Source organism: Acomys russatus, chromosome 15, assembly GCF_903995435.1.
Source record: "Acomys russatus chromosome 15, mAcoRus1.1, whole genome shotgun sequence".
Lineage (NCBI taxonomy): Eukaryota > Metazoa > Chordata > Mammalia > Rodentia > Muridae > Acomys > Acomys russatus.
This window is the reverse complement of record NC_067151.1, coordinates 14,584,732-14,601,199: the sequence shown is the minus strand read 5'-3', so window position 1 is coordinate 14,601,199 and position 16,468 is coordinate 14,584,732. Positions and strand designations below refer to the sequence as shown.

General features: G+C 43.6%; 1 long non-coding RNA gene across 1 annotated transcript; it reads right to left on the bottom strand.

The window, feature by feature from the left end:
• Window positions 1-3,174: 3,174 nt before the first annotated feature.
• LOC127199171 (uncharacterized) lies at window positions 3,175-15,292 on the bottom strand. The gene is made up of 3 exons (XR_007831915.1): window positions 14,941-15,292; window positions 4,698-4,806; window positions 3,175-3,916 (listed from the first exon to the last, which is right to left on the bottom strand). It is a non-coding gene; the product is annotated as an uncharacterized LOC127199171 (long non-coding RNA).
• Between the last annotated feature and the right edge of the window lie 1,176 nt (window positions 15,293-16,468).

Sequence of the window (16,468 nt, the reverse complement as noted above, 5' to 3'; positions counted from 1 at the left end):
ATTATTGACTTAACAGGATTTCCTCTTTGGTCTATCTCCTAATGCTTTTAAGTGGCTGGGTTGTTAAAAAAAATCAGGGGATTTTCTATTTACAACAAAATGTTTTCATGTTACAGAGAAACTCGGAAGCCTCCCCTCACATCAATCTTCTCTGCATGTTTGGTCAAGGATCCCAAGACAGATTGATCTGGTAAGTCAAAGGGAGCTCAAATTGCATTATTTTAGTGATATCTTCAAATAAATTTACACCCTTAAATTAGACCCTGAAGGAGAAAGGAAAGAGCTGTTACCCTCAGCCACTGCTCCTCTTCTTCCCAGGCCTCTGTGTCTTTGCATCTCTTAACCCTTCTAGATTGTTGAGGTGAGATGCCTAGAAGACTCTTGGGTCTTGGCTACCACTTTCGGGAAGCTTTGCACCCCACTCTGGTGCAGTTAGTGGTCACCAGATCTGCATATATCTGCAATCTAAAGTAGGTTACCCCCACTTACATAACCTTGATTATTTGTTGGTGCTAGCTTGGCCCTACTGGGAGGTGGGGCGGACTCTGTGGGGCAGATTCTGTGGGAGAAGCCTGGTGAGAGGCCTTGGGGTGATGAGGGTTGAAGCCTTGAAGGAGATGTCTGATCTTCCTTCCTTTTCACTCTCTGCCTGGAGGTGAGAGTGAGTGTCATGCACTGCCCATTGCAACATGATCACCCCCAAAGTAACTGGCCCAACAGACCCTGGACTTAGAACCTTCCAAACTGTGAGCCACCACAAACTCATTTTCTTTATAAATTGATTATTTTAGGTATTTGTTTTAGTACGGAAAACTGGCGTGCCTGGCTCCTACTCACATGTCTCCCTGCTTCTTCCTTTGAAATAAGAGACAGTCTGTTGGATGTGGTGGAACACACTATCGTCCCAGCATTTGGAAGGCAGAGACAGGCAGATCTCCATGAGTTTGAGGCCAGCCTGGTCTACATAGCAAGTTCCAGGCTAGCCAGGGTTACATAGGAAGACTCTGTCTAAATAAATGAATGAATGAATCATTCATACATACATACATGTAAATAAGATAAGTAGTAATTTGATAGCATCAATTTGGAGAGCCCTTCCAGTTTCAGCCCCACACCTCGTCTGATCTTGTTTGTGCATGCTTGCTGTTGAGCAGGAACTGGGTCTCTTACTAGGACTTCCCTGGTGCTCTGAGAAGGTGTTACTCTCGCTATATTTTCAGTGCAATGTGAGGTGGTGTGTTTGATAGGACTGGTCATTCATGGGCAAAGCATGCAATTGTCAGGAACAAGAAGCAGCGGTGATTTCCCTGCCTCCCTGCCAATGGATCAAGGGAAAGCAGCTGAAAGTCGTACGGACCCAGAAAGCGGCCCCTTCCTCCACTAGCAAGGCAGGCGAGCTGTCTTTCTACCACGATGCCATTCAGGGTAGAACGCCGTTCAGGGCACAGATCCACGTTGCTTCAGATCCTGTACACGCTACTCTCCTTTCTCCTTCAACACGAAGATTTTTAACGTTCAGTCTCCTATGCTGACCCTCCGCACTCAGAGAAACAGATATAAAGCCCACGTCTTCTTACATGTTACAAACTTCAGCTTCTTACTTGGTCCTCAAGGCTGTCATATCACAGTTCCTGCACTTAAGCTAGACTGGCTGCCTGTGCCTCTCACTCGATCTGCTGCAATGTTGTTTCCGATGAGGTGTCTTCTTCCCTCGGAGGACACACCCCAAGACAGGAGCCATCAGTCATTCCTACATCTCTATTCTCTTCTGAATTACGCTATGTACACACACCATGCATTGCCGTGACACACCACACAATGGGCGCTGCATGAAACATTTCAGTTCAGACTTAAGATGAGTGTGTGACACATACTTTTTTGCTCTTATAGAAATGTTATAGCTGCATTATAGAAAACAAGGATTTTTAATATTTTCCTGGCATTCTTTAGCACGTGAATATTAAATTAGTACATCTTCGCACTATATTATATTAGATTGCTTTGTTTTGTTTTTTTAAATTGTTGCTCTGGGTTGCTGGCTTGAGCTTTATTCAAAAGTCTTTAAATTAACTTGAGAATTAGGACATAATTGCTGAAATGCCCTAAATGTTCTCCTGCTATCTTGTAGTAAACATTTTTACAAAGTGACATTCTCAGGATTGATGATTACTAAATAAAAATGCTGATCAATTTTGAAAAATAGTGAAGGATGTCTGCAGTCTCTACTATCAAATGTTCAGCTGAGATTTAATTCTTTTTTGTGAAAATAAGCAAGCACACCCATCTCATCAGTATTGAAATTAGATTTTCATTTTTAATAGATGGTAAAATTCCATGTATATCAAAGAAAATAAAATTCTTTAAGATGTATTATCTCAATGTGTTTAGCTTAGATGTCTGTGTTACATATTACATGCCTTTAACCTGGGCTCATTTGAGAAGAGACACATGTGAGGAAGGTGGCAGATGTACAGCTCAGGAGCAGATTCCTCACTCTTCCGTTAGCTAAACTTGCCTTGCCTTGGCTTTACTGTATGGACTGACAATCTACTTGTGTTTCTCCAGGACTGTAGAGAAAATTATCCTGCACCCAAGTCTGTTTGCACTTGGTGGAGGAGACACTCCACACATCGCAACTGCTGGGAAAGACTTAACATTCAATAGGTAAGCAGGCGAAAACCCACTGAGTTCAGGAGCTATGTTCTTTGTAATCTTTGTTTCTTATTCCATTGCCATATTTCTGCATTCATAAGCACATTTGCCCATTTGAAATTGCAGTTAGTTATTGGTGTGTCTAATTATCCCATAAAACTGAGAATTAGCACAAATGTTTATTTCCTCCCAAATCCTCATCCTAGACTGAGTATAGAACACTTACACATAGTTTTATATTATTTATAAAATTATATTAAGGGTCTGATAAAACAGTTCAGTGATTAAGAGCATCCGCTGTGTTGGGCATGGTACTGCACGCCTATTATCCTAGCACTCAGGAGGCTGAGGCAAGTGAATCTCTGTGAGTTCGAGGCCAGCCTGGTCTACAAAGCATGTTCAAGACAGCCAAGGCTACACAGAGAAACCTTGTCTTGAAAAACAAAACAAAATAAGACAAACAAACAAACAAGAGCACCTGCTGTCTACAGAGGACCAGTGGTTGGTACCCTGAACCCACATGGTAACTCACAATTGTTGGTCACTCCCACTCTGGGGGGGGGGGATCCTACTCCCTCTTCTGGCCTCTGAGAGCAGCAGTCATGCACCAGGTGCATATGAGTGCATGTAGGCAAACACTCATACACAAAAAAGGAAAACAAACAAATCATTAAAACTATGTAATTTATGGAAAGAAATACTTAATTGCATGGTGATACAGGGATTGGTTTGAGAGTTGGAAAGAAGCTGGCACAGTAGTGAAACCGAGTGAGTTAATCAGGGCCACAGACTTTGCACACCTAAAACAGACTGTGAATACTGTCGGGATCAACCCCTTCACTTTTCACATTAGTGAGCTTGACAGGTGCATCCAACCCAATACCTTTCAAGCTAAGTGTCTACAATGTCCTCCCACGATGACCCTGTTCCTAGTTACAGAAGCGACCAGTGCTTTGTGTGCCTTTGTGTTAACATAAGGTAGGTTCTTAAATATACCCACACCCCATAGCTGCAGTGGCAGAATTGAATGTTCTGTCGCTCTTTGGAAATCTCACCATGGAAACAAGGGTCTGGTGCCTTCAGATTGTGTTTCCGCGGTCTTCCTCTAGAGCAGATAAATTGAGGCTCCTGGAGGCCGAGGTTCTGTCGGGTGAAACTTTAAATTTCTAAGGACAAGATTTCTCCCTGCAGGACACAGAAAAGCGATTCCCTGCTAGCTGGGAATATAGTCTGTCCCAATTCTCTTGGACGACCCTTTGAAAACCTTGATGGAAAGAGAGAAGGAAAAAAAACCTTGTTCTCAGCCTCCTGGACCCTTTGATGCTCTGGAGAATGTAGTTGCCTCTTGTAGCTATCAGACAGTTGCTGCTTGGGAAATCTGTCTAGGTGCTGGGCCTTCATACAGGGTAATGAACACGGGAAAAAGTCAAGACACATCTTTTTTAGTATAATGAAGAATATTATTCCTGTGGACAGGTGATAATCATGCTACAGAGTCAACTGTACTTCCCAGAAGTAATTTTGGGTGTGTAGACTTAGGATGCAGTTTTTGATGCTAGAAAGTTTAAGGACAATTGCTAGATGATGGCGAAAGCGGTCGGGGCTGGCGAGCAAGGGGCTTATTTCACCCTTACTTTCAAGCTGATGCAGCATATTTTAAGTGGCTCGTGTTTGGTTTCCTCTTCAGCAGCATCTGTCCCGGCTCTGCCATGTGTCCTTAAATGCTTAGTAATTTAGTAGCAGGTTGGGGATGGCCAATGTGTAAAACGAGACTCTGTTACTATAGGGACAATGGCTCCACCTTTCATTTTAAATTACCACGCTAGCAGAAGGGCAGAAGGTGACATTTTGCTCCAAAGGCTCAGGAGGGAAATAAAGTTATAAATTATATCACACATATAAACATTGAATTCTCAAGTCCTCTAGAATCTATTCTTGGGATACGAGCTGATCGGGGTCCACTGTTTTAATCTACCCTACATGAGATATGGCAATTTTACATTTGTGCGAAAGAAAGATAGGAATGTTTTCATGACAAAACTTACCTGCTGTACTTTGCGGTTCTGTAGGACACAGCATCTTTACAATGCTGATCGGCTGGTTCTTTTTTCTCCTTTGAGGCACGCTATTAATTATTGGTATTCACCTCAAGAGCTGAATGAAATCCAAAGTATAAAACAGATCAACTCCAGATTTGATATTGGGCGCATGACCTGGCTTTTCCCCCATTTTGCCTGCTTTACATTAGTCTTGAAGCACATCCGTAAATGTGTCTCTCCAACTCGATTATAGACAGAGTCTCCTATAAACATCGAGGACAGCAACCAGATGAGCTTACACGCATACTGTACTTATAAAAACCAGCAGGACATCTTTGCAGGAACAACTTACAAGTATTCTCTAGCCTGAAAAAAAAGGCAGGATTGGGGTGGGAACGTCTGCCCATAAAATTCTCGCAGGATGCTAATCAGAACTGTAGCCTTTTGTACTGCCCCGTGGTCCGCATGGATCTTGAGAATGGGAGCATTTCTTTTTTTTTTTTTTTTTAATTTGTTTTGTTACATCTCAATGTTTATCCCCCCCCCCATTTCCCATTATTACCCTCCCCTATGACTGTTCTTGAGGGGGATTACCTCCCCCTGTATATGCTCATAGGGTATCAAGTCTCTTCTTGACAACCTGCTGTCCTTTCTCTGAGTGCCTCCAGGTCTCCCCCTCCAGGGGATATGGTCAAATGTGAGGCACCAGAGTACGTGAGAAAGTCATATCTCACTCTCCACTCAACTGTGGAGAATGTTCTGACCATTGGCTAGATCTGGGTAGGGGTTTAAAGTTTACCGCCTGTATTGTCCTTGGCTGGTGCCTTAGTTTGAGCGGGACCCCTGGGCCCAAATCTGCCTATCATAATGTTCTACTTGTAGGTTTCTAGGACCCTCTGGATCCTTTTATTTTGCTATTCTCCCATGCGTCTCTCATTTAGAGTCCCAATAGGATGTCCTCCCCTCTGTCCCAGTTTCCTGGTAAGTGAAGGCTTTCGTGGGACATGCCCCTTGGGCTAGTATGCAGATATAAGTGAGTATATACCATTTGATTCTTTCTGCTTCTGTGTTAACTCACTCATTATGATCATTTCTAGCTCAATTCATGTATCCACAAATTCCGGGAATTCCTTGTTTTTAATAGCTGAGTAGTATTCCATAGTGTATATGTACCACAGTTTCTTTATCCACTCTTCTACTGAGGGACACTTAGACTGTTTCCATGTTCTGGCTATTATAAGTAAGGCTGCTATGAACATGGTTGAGCAAATTTTCTTGTTGTGTGCTGGAGCATCTTCTGGGTATATTCCAAGGAGTGGAATAGCTGGGTCTTGAGGAAGCCCTATTCCCATTTTTCTGAGATAGCACCAGACAGCTTTCCAAAGTGGCTGTACTAGTTTGCATTCCCACCAGCAATGAAGGAGTGTTCCTCTCTCTCCACATCCTCGCCAGCATGTGGTGTCACTTGAATTTTTGATCTTAGCCATTCTGATGGATGTAAGAGTTGTTTTGATTTGCATTTCCCTGATGACTAAGGAGGTTGAGCATTTCTTTTAAGTGTTTCTCAGCCATTTGATATTCCTCTGTTGAGAATTCTCTGTTTAGTTCCAAGCCCCATTTCTCAATTGAGTTATTTGGTTTGGTGGTGTTTAATTTCTTAAATTATTTATATATTTTGGATATTAGACCTTTTTCAGATGTAGGGTTGGTGAAGATCTTTTCCCAGTCTGTAGGCTGTCGCTTTGTTCTCTTGACAATGTCTCCTGCCTTACAGAAACTTCTCAGCCTCATGAGGTCCCATTTATTAATGGTTGACATTAAGGCCTGGGGAGCATTTCTTCCGTTCCTGATGCATCTTTGCTTTTGAACACGTGTGTGCTGCAGTTGCAAAGCTAAGCTTGGTTCAGAGCCAGTGAGGACCAGTTAGGAGCGTCACACAGACCATGTAGCATGTTTCCTCCAGGACTGATGAGCACTTAGAATTTGTCTTTGCTGAATGGAATAGTTTTACCACAAGCATTCTGGAGTCTCATAGGTATCCATGGGCACTGAGACACTGGGAGGCACATTAGCTTTTAATTTTGAGAGAAGTCCAGCATTTATCTGTCATTCATAGAACTGTGATAAATAATATGAGGATTATTTCCTGGATATAACTGAGTAAATGGAGAAGAGATTAAAAATACCATAAATAGCTTTAAAAATGAGGTAGTCATTGGCATTAATGGGTCTTGCTACTGGACTCAAATGCTTTCTGAAAGTTAGTTGCAGCTCAATATATATTTATTTTTGAGTAGTTGGAATGAGGAGGGAAGTGTTGGCAATATAGAGATGAGATAAAAGACTAAGTGGGCCTTTTCTCCAGACTCCTTCCCTGCGCATCCCTGTCTTATGAGGGTCTTCAGCCTTATCCGCTCTGGGAGGACTCTTAGAATGTATGTATGCCAGCGAGTTGAGAGTTCACTTCAAGGCATGAAAATGCCTTGGATACAGCTCCGAAGCAATCCCCACCCCCACCCCCAGCACACCCAGTTTTGAAGAGCTGCACTAAACATGAGTAGTAAGTTGTGCAATAAAATACCACCCAAGAGACAAGCTGCCACAACTCTGCTCCCACTAAAAAGCCAGTTAGCTGTTGTTTCTGTACCCGGCTGTGTGCCCTTTTAAAAAGCATGGTGTCCTGGCTCAGCCTGTTGTGGCGTGCTCTAGAGCGGAAACTGAGTGGACACTGGCTGGAGGGGGAGGGGTTGCGGGTGATGGGGTGGGGAAGCTAAGCATCCTTGGGTTAGAGAGTTATGATGTTAGATTCTGTTAAATTCCCTTCAGGATCTTCATCATTATGAGGAGGATCCAGGGAATGACGGTGCCTTAGTGATGTCCCTTGTCACTGTGACAGGATGTCTGAAGCAATTTAGGTGAGAAGAGGTTTACACAGCCCATCACAGCGGAAGTACAGTCCACCGTGTCAGCAGTGCAGGCCACCGTTGAGCAGGGCACACAGAGCCAGCCAGTAACCCACAACATCTTAAGATCCTGTTTCTGCACTCAGGCCCCAAGTCCACGTGGCTCCACAGCCTCCCAGCTCATCACCACTATCTGGTACCAAGTGTTCAAACACAGGGATTTGTGTTGGGGGTGGGATTGGGCCTTTCATACACAAACTATAACAGATGGCACACGGCTTTCATGATTCACGTACCAAAACCTCAACCGTCCCTTTGAGAGAAGCATCAATGACCAGTGACTCGTGATCACATCCGTTTTCTGTACAGGAAAGCTAGCACCAATGGTTGTTGGCAGGTTCTGTGCTTTCAAGTCAGGAAGTTGACTCTGACTTGCATTTCTGTGGGACTACTGTCATTTCCCTGAACCCGCATAGTTCATGACTAACTGTTGCTGTGAAGAAAGAGCTGTGAGACCACAGCTCAGCAGCAGCGGCATTTGTGGAAGGTGACTCTGTATATCTGCTCATTGTCTTTTTGATAAAGGATATTATTTTTGAAACATAGACGTTTAAATTCATAGAAGGCTGTTGCTGTAGCTATAACTGAAAGAGAAAGCAGCGTTTATTTTAAATTTGCACAAGACAAGATATTGCTGTAGTTAGAACTAAAAGACATAGCAGAATGGATGTCTGCCCTGGTTGCACTGATAACACAATCCTGTGGAGAAGGGCCGTGGTTTGGAGGAGGACGGGCTTTAGGTCAGGAGATTGGGCCCAGGCTTCTGCTCGCCGACAGCAGGCGTTGTTGGGGCTCATGATGAGGCCCAGGATGTGCCTGAGTTATTTGAACTGTGTCTGTGTCTCGTCTCTGACAAGAGAAGATGCTGCCTTTAATCCAAATCGCTCAGCTGTCGGCACTTTGGCATTGTCTCCACTCAGAAATGGAGATATAAGACTTAAGGTATTTCTGAGGAATTTTAAATAATTGTTGGAACCAATTTGAGTGCTGCATAAACCTGCGCACATTTTAGGAGTGAAAACAAAAGGCTATTTACGCCACACATCCCTTGCTAGGTGAGGCGTATGGAAGCTTAGGAGAATTTGCTTATGTATCTTAGTATAGTAACTTAAGCCTTAAGAATATAACTCCCTGAAATGCCTTCAATTTCAAGAGGGTTTTGACACTCATGTTTTCCTTTCAGGCTGTGATACAGTCTGAACAATATAGGTGGGCAAGTGATTCTTCAAGCCTTGTACTTGGCACCAAGGGGGAATTAAAATATGAGGCCTACAGATTGTGCAGAGGAACATAGCAACACAGTGAGGCGGCAGGATGCACGGAGCTGCTGTTCTCCTGGGTCAAGCCATCAGAGTGAATGGGTGCATCACATTGGTCCATTCCTTTTAGCAAACAAAAGTCAGCTTTAAAAAAATTGTACAAAGACTCTGCTCCCAGAGAGAGTCAAAATAAGCAATAGGTGTGGACGGACAAGTGGATCGAGGCGCAATTTGTGCTTTGTACATGGAGTAGGCGAACGCTAAAAATAACGTAGCAACTCCCATAAAATACAGGCTTGCCTTTAGCAGACAGAGTAAATTCAGTTTTTTTTTTTCTTATTGCATTGACTGCTGGGAATCTCCTGGAAATCTTAGTATTCATGTCAGAAACAGCCTCTCTCTAGATTTCTGACACCATAATGTGCCCCGTAAGTTCTGCTTCGATATGGTTATTACCTTAAAATTCTGTAAAATTGTCCATCCTCAAATGCTTTGTGAAAATACGTTAAGTGTCATTGAGATAATTTATTATGTGTTTAGAACTTGAGATTTAAAGAAAAATCTAGAAACTTGGGCTGTTTGGATTGTACAGATAGTTGTAAAACCGAAGTCGGAGGGATACGGGCTGTGTGGAATCAGAACTGATGCAAAGATGGAGTTCATTATCCTTTTTATTTTTTTGAGTAATTTATTCAGATTACATCTCAATTGTTGTCTCATCACTTGTATCCTCCCATGGCCCCCTCCCTCCCTCTTCCACCCTATTCCCCTCCCCTTAGGTCTGTGACAGAAGGGGACCTCCTCCCCCACCATATGATCACAGGCTATCAGGTCTCATCCTGGTAGCCTGCTTATCCTTCCTCTGAGTGTCACCAGGTCTCCCCACTAAGAGGAAGTGGTCAAATAGGGGCCACCAGAGTTCATGTCAGAGTTAGTTCCTGCTCTCCACACAACTGTGGAGAATGTGCTGTCCATTGGCTAGATCTGAATAGGGGATCTAGGTTTACTGCATGCATTGTCCTTGGTTGAATAGTTTGAGCAGATGCCCCTGGGTTCAGATCCATCAGCCTTGATGGTCTTTTTTATAGGTTTCTAGGACCCTCTGGATCCTTCTATTTCCCTATTCTCTCATATCTCTCTACCTGCAGTCTCAGTAGGAAGTCCCATCATCTATCCCAATCTCCTGCTAAGTGAAGACTTTCAGGAGACATCCCTGTTGGGCTAGTGTCCAATTATAAGTGAGTATATACCATGTGTATCTTTCTGGGTCATGGTTAACTCACTCAAGATGATCATTTCTAGTTCCATCCATTTGCCTGCAAATATCAAGATGTCCTTATTTTTTAATAGCTGAATAGTATTCCATAGTATAAATGTACCACAGTTTCCTTATCTATTCTTTGACTGAGAGACATCTAGGCTGTTTCCATGTTCTGGCTATTACGAATAAGGCAGCTATGAACATGATTGCGCATATGTCCTTGTTGTGTGCTGGAGCATCTTCTGGGTATATTCCAAGGAGTGGAATAGCTGGGTCTTGAGGAAGCCCTATTCCCAGTTTTCTGAGAAAGCACCAGATTGATTTCCAAAGTAGTTGTACAAGTTTGCACTCCCACCAGCAATGAAGGAGTGTTCCTCTCTCTCCACATCCTCGCCAGCATGTGGTGTCGCTTGAGTTTTTGGTCTTAGCCATTCTGATGGAGAGTTCACTATTCTTTATGGACACAAAACTTTTCATGATCCTCTCATGTTTGCCCATCCTGTGTTGGCATTGATGTGCCACACACCCAATGCCCGCCTATGTGTGCCTGTGTCTATGCAGCCTCTCTGGGATATCTGCCCTCTGTACATGCCCCGCTTCACTGCTGAGCAGCCAATTTCTGCTTGGTGCTTTCAATGCACAGGTTCTAGCAAGGAGAGCATCTGAAGGTATGTGTGACCACGGCACAAGCACCACACTTGCCGATTAGTAGATGAACCCGCTGAGTGACATCGGATGAGTATTGTGTTTTCAAACTATTAAGGACCTGAAATTAAGTTTTCATGACTCACAAAACACAGAAATGGTAATGAAAGCTCTCCATTAGTACCTGTTTGGGCAAAAGATTCTGGGTAATGCAAGAGTGTGCCTCCCAGCCTTGGAGTCATGGCCAGAATCACCTCTGTTAGGTATAAAATAAAATAGAGCTGTGTTTTATTATCACATATGGAGTTTTTTGGGCAGCTCTGAAACAGTACCCCTGAAACACAGTTGGAATGCAACAACAAACAGTAGTAGAGAAACAAGGAGAGACAAGAGTTTTTTTCTTTCATTTATTTTTTTGTTTTTTGTTTTTTTGTTTTTTGTTTTTGTTTTTGTTTGAGACAGGGTTTCTCTGTATAACCTTGGCTATCCTAGACTTGCTTTGTAGACCAGGCTGGCCTAGAACTAGTGATCTGTCTCCCATAGTTTCCCCAGTGTTGGGGTCATAGCTTTGTGTCACCACTTTGGAAAAACAATGAACTCTTACTGAGTGCAATTTTATAGATGATTCATGAAATTTTCTTGAATTACATCATTTATTCTTTTGTCTTTCTTTGTAATTATTCCCTGCCAACACCAAAGGTGTATTGAGGGTTTTATTGATGTTGTTGTTGTTTGTTTGCTTTGTAAGCCATGAGTCAAGGAGATTTGCTAGCTTGCTCCATGGTACGCCCCCTCTGCTATCTGAAGGAGAACTCAAATGATTAACAAGGCAACGGCAGTGTGCTGGGGATTGGCCGCCCGCATTCTAGGGCCATCAGAAGACACAGTGGTAGGAAGCAGGCACAGGCAGGATGGAGCAGACTCAATGGTTAAGAACTTGGGGCACTCTGACGTGAACCCTGATTTGATCGCTTCCCCTTGGTGGGGAGGCCGGGTGGCACACAGAAGAAGGGGAAGCAGGCTACCCGGATGAGACCTGATAGACTGTGGTCATGTGGTGGGGGATGAGGTCCACTTCTGTGGGAGGGCTAGGGAGAGGAATAGGGCAGAAGGAGGTGGGAGGTGGGAACAGGAAGATAAAAGCAAAGGATTAACAATCAGCATGTAATCTGAATAAATTATAATACGTTATGTAATATATAATATATATATAATATGAATGAACATGGGGCACCAACAAGCCCGAAGCTGTCGTGCCACTGTTCTGAGTTAAGTCCAGTCTTGCAACGCAGCATCTTTGGTTGCCAAGCGATTGAGCCCCTTGAGAAAGGGTATTAGGCAGTGAGAGAGGACATCACTTTTGTAGTCTCAATCATCTCCTCTCAAGCATTATCATAAAACCATCTCACTTAGTCTCCACTGTCTCCCTGGGTGTCATTTTATAAGCTGGGCCAGGATGCTCATATGCCTGAGGTCTCAGCAATAGTGCTGAGAATCCAACCCACAGTCAGACTCTAATGCCTGAACGGTCTCTATGGTTAAGAAACTGCATGAGTGCATGAGGCTGTGGTGCCAGTCACTGTCCACCCATGATGCTTACCTGTCACCTGAGCATTGAGGAAGTAATTGTAAGTAGCATAGCAACAGAGGCTTAAATGCAGTTTTGACTTGGTATAGAGGTTTTGGTCAGAACCACAGACCTCTGCCCCAGTGAGGAGCTGCATCTTAGCTCATGGCATCTTTAGAAACACAATAACTTTCCATCCCTTCTGGTCTACTTATGTATTCATTCTTTAGCAGGTGTTTTTTAAGTGTGGTGGTACGTGTGTGTGTGTGTGTGTGTGTGTGTGTGTGTGTGTGTGTGTGTTTGGTGCATGAATGTTTGTGTTTTCCCATGTGTGTGTGGTGCAGTACGAATGTGAGTGCTTATTGTAGAAGCTAAAGAAAACTTCAGGTCTTTTCCTCCTTGGGATCCATGCAGATGCTATCCACCCTGTTTTTGTTTGTTGTTTTGTTTTGTTTTGGGGAGTTGTTGTGTTGTTTCATTCTGTTTTAAGACACTGTTTCTCACTGTCCTGGAAAGTGTGAAGTAGGCTTGCCTGGCTGGCCAGGGATTCGCTTGTCTTGGCCTCTTCAGTACTGGAATGACAAGCACATGCCACCACATGTAGCTTTATTTAACGTGGCTCTTGGAGATCAAATTTATATCCTTAGGCTCGTGGACCATCTGGCCAGCCCTTCTCCAACTATTCTGAAATGTTTCCAATGGGACCTGTGCTTGGCCGATGGTCTTTAAAGGCCATAGAGTCTATAGTCTCTGACTTTCCTGTTTTATAATTATTGACTTTGGGCCCCGCGGTGTCTTGAGACATGAGATGTCCACTTGTTTCTAGAAAGAATGTGGCTCTGGACTCTTCCCATTCCTCCTGTGAGATTGTTATGTGTCAGGTCACTTATCAACTTGATCAAAAGAGTCTTGGGCAAGAGAGGCTTCATTTGAATTAATGGCTAGTGGACTAGAGCCACAGGGTCTTAAAAATTGCTTTTGTTTCACTTTCCATCTCAAGTGCAAACATGTATTTTAATATTTTCCTTGAACATATTAATGGGGGAATACTGGTAGCAAGCAATGACTACACTGGTTAATTTAGTCAAATCATTGTGACAACTCATTTAGCTTATTACAGGAAAGATGTGACATAAGCCAAGTACTCATACCACACTTTTTATGCAGTAAATGTGCTGACAGTGTTTAGAAATTTTAAAGTTTTGAGGGGTATTAGGGGGTGAAGACTAAGAAATTATCCTTATTAAAGAACATTTATAATGCTATAATTAATGAAATTTGGTCTTCACAGTTTAATTTTCATCTCTCACTTTCAGCAGCTGCACGTTGCTGTGGCTAAGGCTTCAGTGGTGCTCTGAGCTTCAGCTGGGCTGCTTTGGGGGAGATACATGAGGCTAAGGGGATCCTGGAGAGCCAGCAGGAAGCCCAAGATGTCTCTAGCTTTTGTTTCCTGAGTCCTTGACATCTACAATGAATGAGAGATTGCAGGAACAATGCTAGGGTCCAGCCAGTATACGCTAGTACAAATCTGCATTCAAATATGAAAATGTTTTTCTGCTGGTCGAAAAATGATGACATCTCTTACGCTTTACTAAACTCACTCCAGTGCATAGAGTCTATAGACACATGGTCATCCTTAATATTCAACAAGGTTCCTTCAAGGTACTGAATCCAGTAAGCTATAAGGTTATAATTGACCTAGCAAAGAGGTCAAGGTCCTTGGGAAATTGGCTATACATTGAAGAGTCAGACACATCACTTTTTTCCTTTCTTGATATGCACAATCCTCTTGGGTCAGAATTTCCCCTATTTTCATTTCTAGATGAATGTAATACCAATTTAGAGTGGAAGGTAGGAAAGGAAGGAGGGAAGGAGGAAGGGAGGACAGAAGAGGGGGGGGAGGGAGGGATCCCATAGGCTCACATTGGAGATGAGTTTGGTCATATTCAACACATTCCATCTTATTGAACATCTTGAAGTGTTCAGAATCCAGCGGTGTTCTGTAAGGCCCAGATGTGTATAGCCAGGTACCTTCCACACAATATTTAAACCCATTTTATGGAGGGTTTAATCCATCCTTGGAATCACTGACTTTGGAATGCATTCCTTGAGAGGCCAACTAAGATGATAAAAAACAGGTCCAAAGATGATGCCATTTATGGGTTAGGGGAAAGGGTCTGAGGAGAGACAGAAAGAGACTTGAGGGTGCTTTGTGGAATCATTTCAATGTGCCCTGTTCTAGAGCACAAGGGAACTCTTGAAATTTCATAATCATATGATCTTTTTATTCATTTCTCAAAGAGCATGTTTTTGAGTCAGCGTATAATATAGCTATTTGTTCTCTTGAACACATCTTAGGGATGAAAAAGGAGTTAGGAAAATGAGCCCATTGTTTTTTAAAATTAGTGACAAACTTCAAAATAATTCCAAACAAACCTCAAATAAAACATTCTCCCCCTACTGTGGATCCCATTTAAACTGTTTGGGTCAGTCTGTTTTAATGAGCCTCATTCATGCTGACACATCCACACACTTCAGACAAAGACAACTATACCTCTAAGCCCGTTTGAAAGTGATGGATGGCTGTCAGCTTTGTGAGTGGAGCATGTGGTGGCTTGATAGCACGGTGAAAGCAATCGCCGAGCGCGAGTCTGTTTCTTTTGGCAACAGAAGGGGTTGCTAATGGATTCATCATTTTCTGTTAAGCATGAATGTCAAACAAAAAAACATTTAGGGCTCTATTCAGCAGAGTTTCCGGCCTGATGCTTGCCAGCCATGGAGGCCCTGCGACTTGGAACCTGCACAGCCCAAGCCTGATTTTTATTCCCAAAGTTCCGTGGGGCTGGAGCTCAGAACCTGGAATTCTGCCAATAGTTCCTTCCTCCTCCTCTTCCTCCTCCTGACCCTCCTCCCACTCTCATCTCTGGCCTCCTCCCTTCTCCTCTTCCTTTGCCTCTTGTTTTCCCTCTGCCTCCTCTCCTCGCTTCTTCCTGCTCCTCCCCCTCTGTCTCCTGCTCTCCCCCTCCCATTGCTCCTCCTCTTCCATCCCCACCACCTCATGCTTCCCTTGCTTCTCTTCCCCTTACTCTATCTCCTCCTTTGCCTCTTTATTTTTTTCCCCCTTTCTTCAGCTCTTCTTGTCTCCGATTATATGACATCATAGGTCCTGTTTCTTGGATGGCATCTCTGGAACAGAGCTAGGAGCTAGCTAGCTGTTGTGCCATCACTGACTTCACCTCAGGCGCACATAGGAAGTCCACTCATAGAGGTGGGGGAGGGGGCAGGGTAAGCACTGGATGGATGCCCAGTGAAACTCATATCTTGGAGCTGACTGGATGAAATAGGCATTGCCCACTTCTTATTTGGGGATCATAGACAAGCATTGTGCTCTAAACTTGTTCTATAAATAGGACATGAACACCCAAAGTAGAAATGGAGACATCTAGGCTTCTGAAATGATATGTTGTTCTCTGAACGGACCGTGAGAGGGCTTGGGGGAAATGCTGGCCTTGTCACCCAGCTCTCGTTATACGATTGACCACAGAAGGGCCCCCTTCTGTGGGAGAATGGCTTCTTCGACCACATCCACAGTGGACAGAGGGAGGAGCTGAGGCCAGACAAGGGGAGCACAGCACCACTGGCAGAGCAGTGGTGGCTGTGATTTTGAGCCTGGAGTCACTGTGGGGTTAGCATGGGTCTTGAGATCAACTCTGATATCTTGGGTAAGTCTCTATCAGCCTCAGTGTCTCAGGGTTTGACCTTTGTTGTATTGGAGGTTAAATGAAATCGCCAAAGATCAGTAGCCTAAATTATAAATTAATGCACATATAGATTATTAGTTGAATTATTTTAACTAGTGAGGTGAATTAACAGTGAAAGCCAGGAGTCTGTGTGAGGTCTAAGAGCTCAGAACATAGACGACAGATTACCAGTATTCACTTGCTTTTCTGCTGGTCAACGTGCTACTCCCTCTGCCTGGGCTCAGCTCCTCTTCTGTCCACCATGGATGTGGTTGAAGACACCACACTCCCACACCAAAGGGGGCTCTTCAGAAGTCAATGACATAAGAAGAGCTGGGTCTT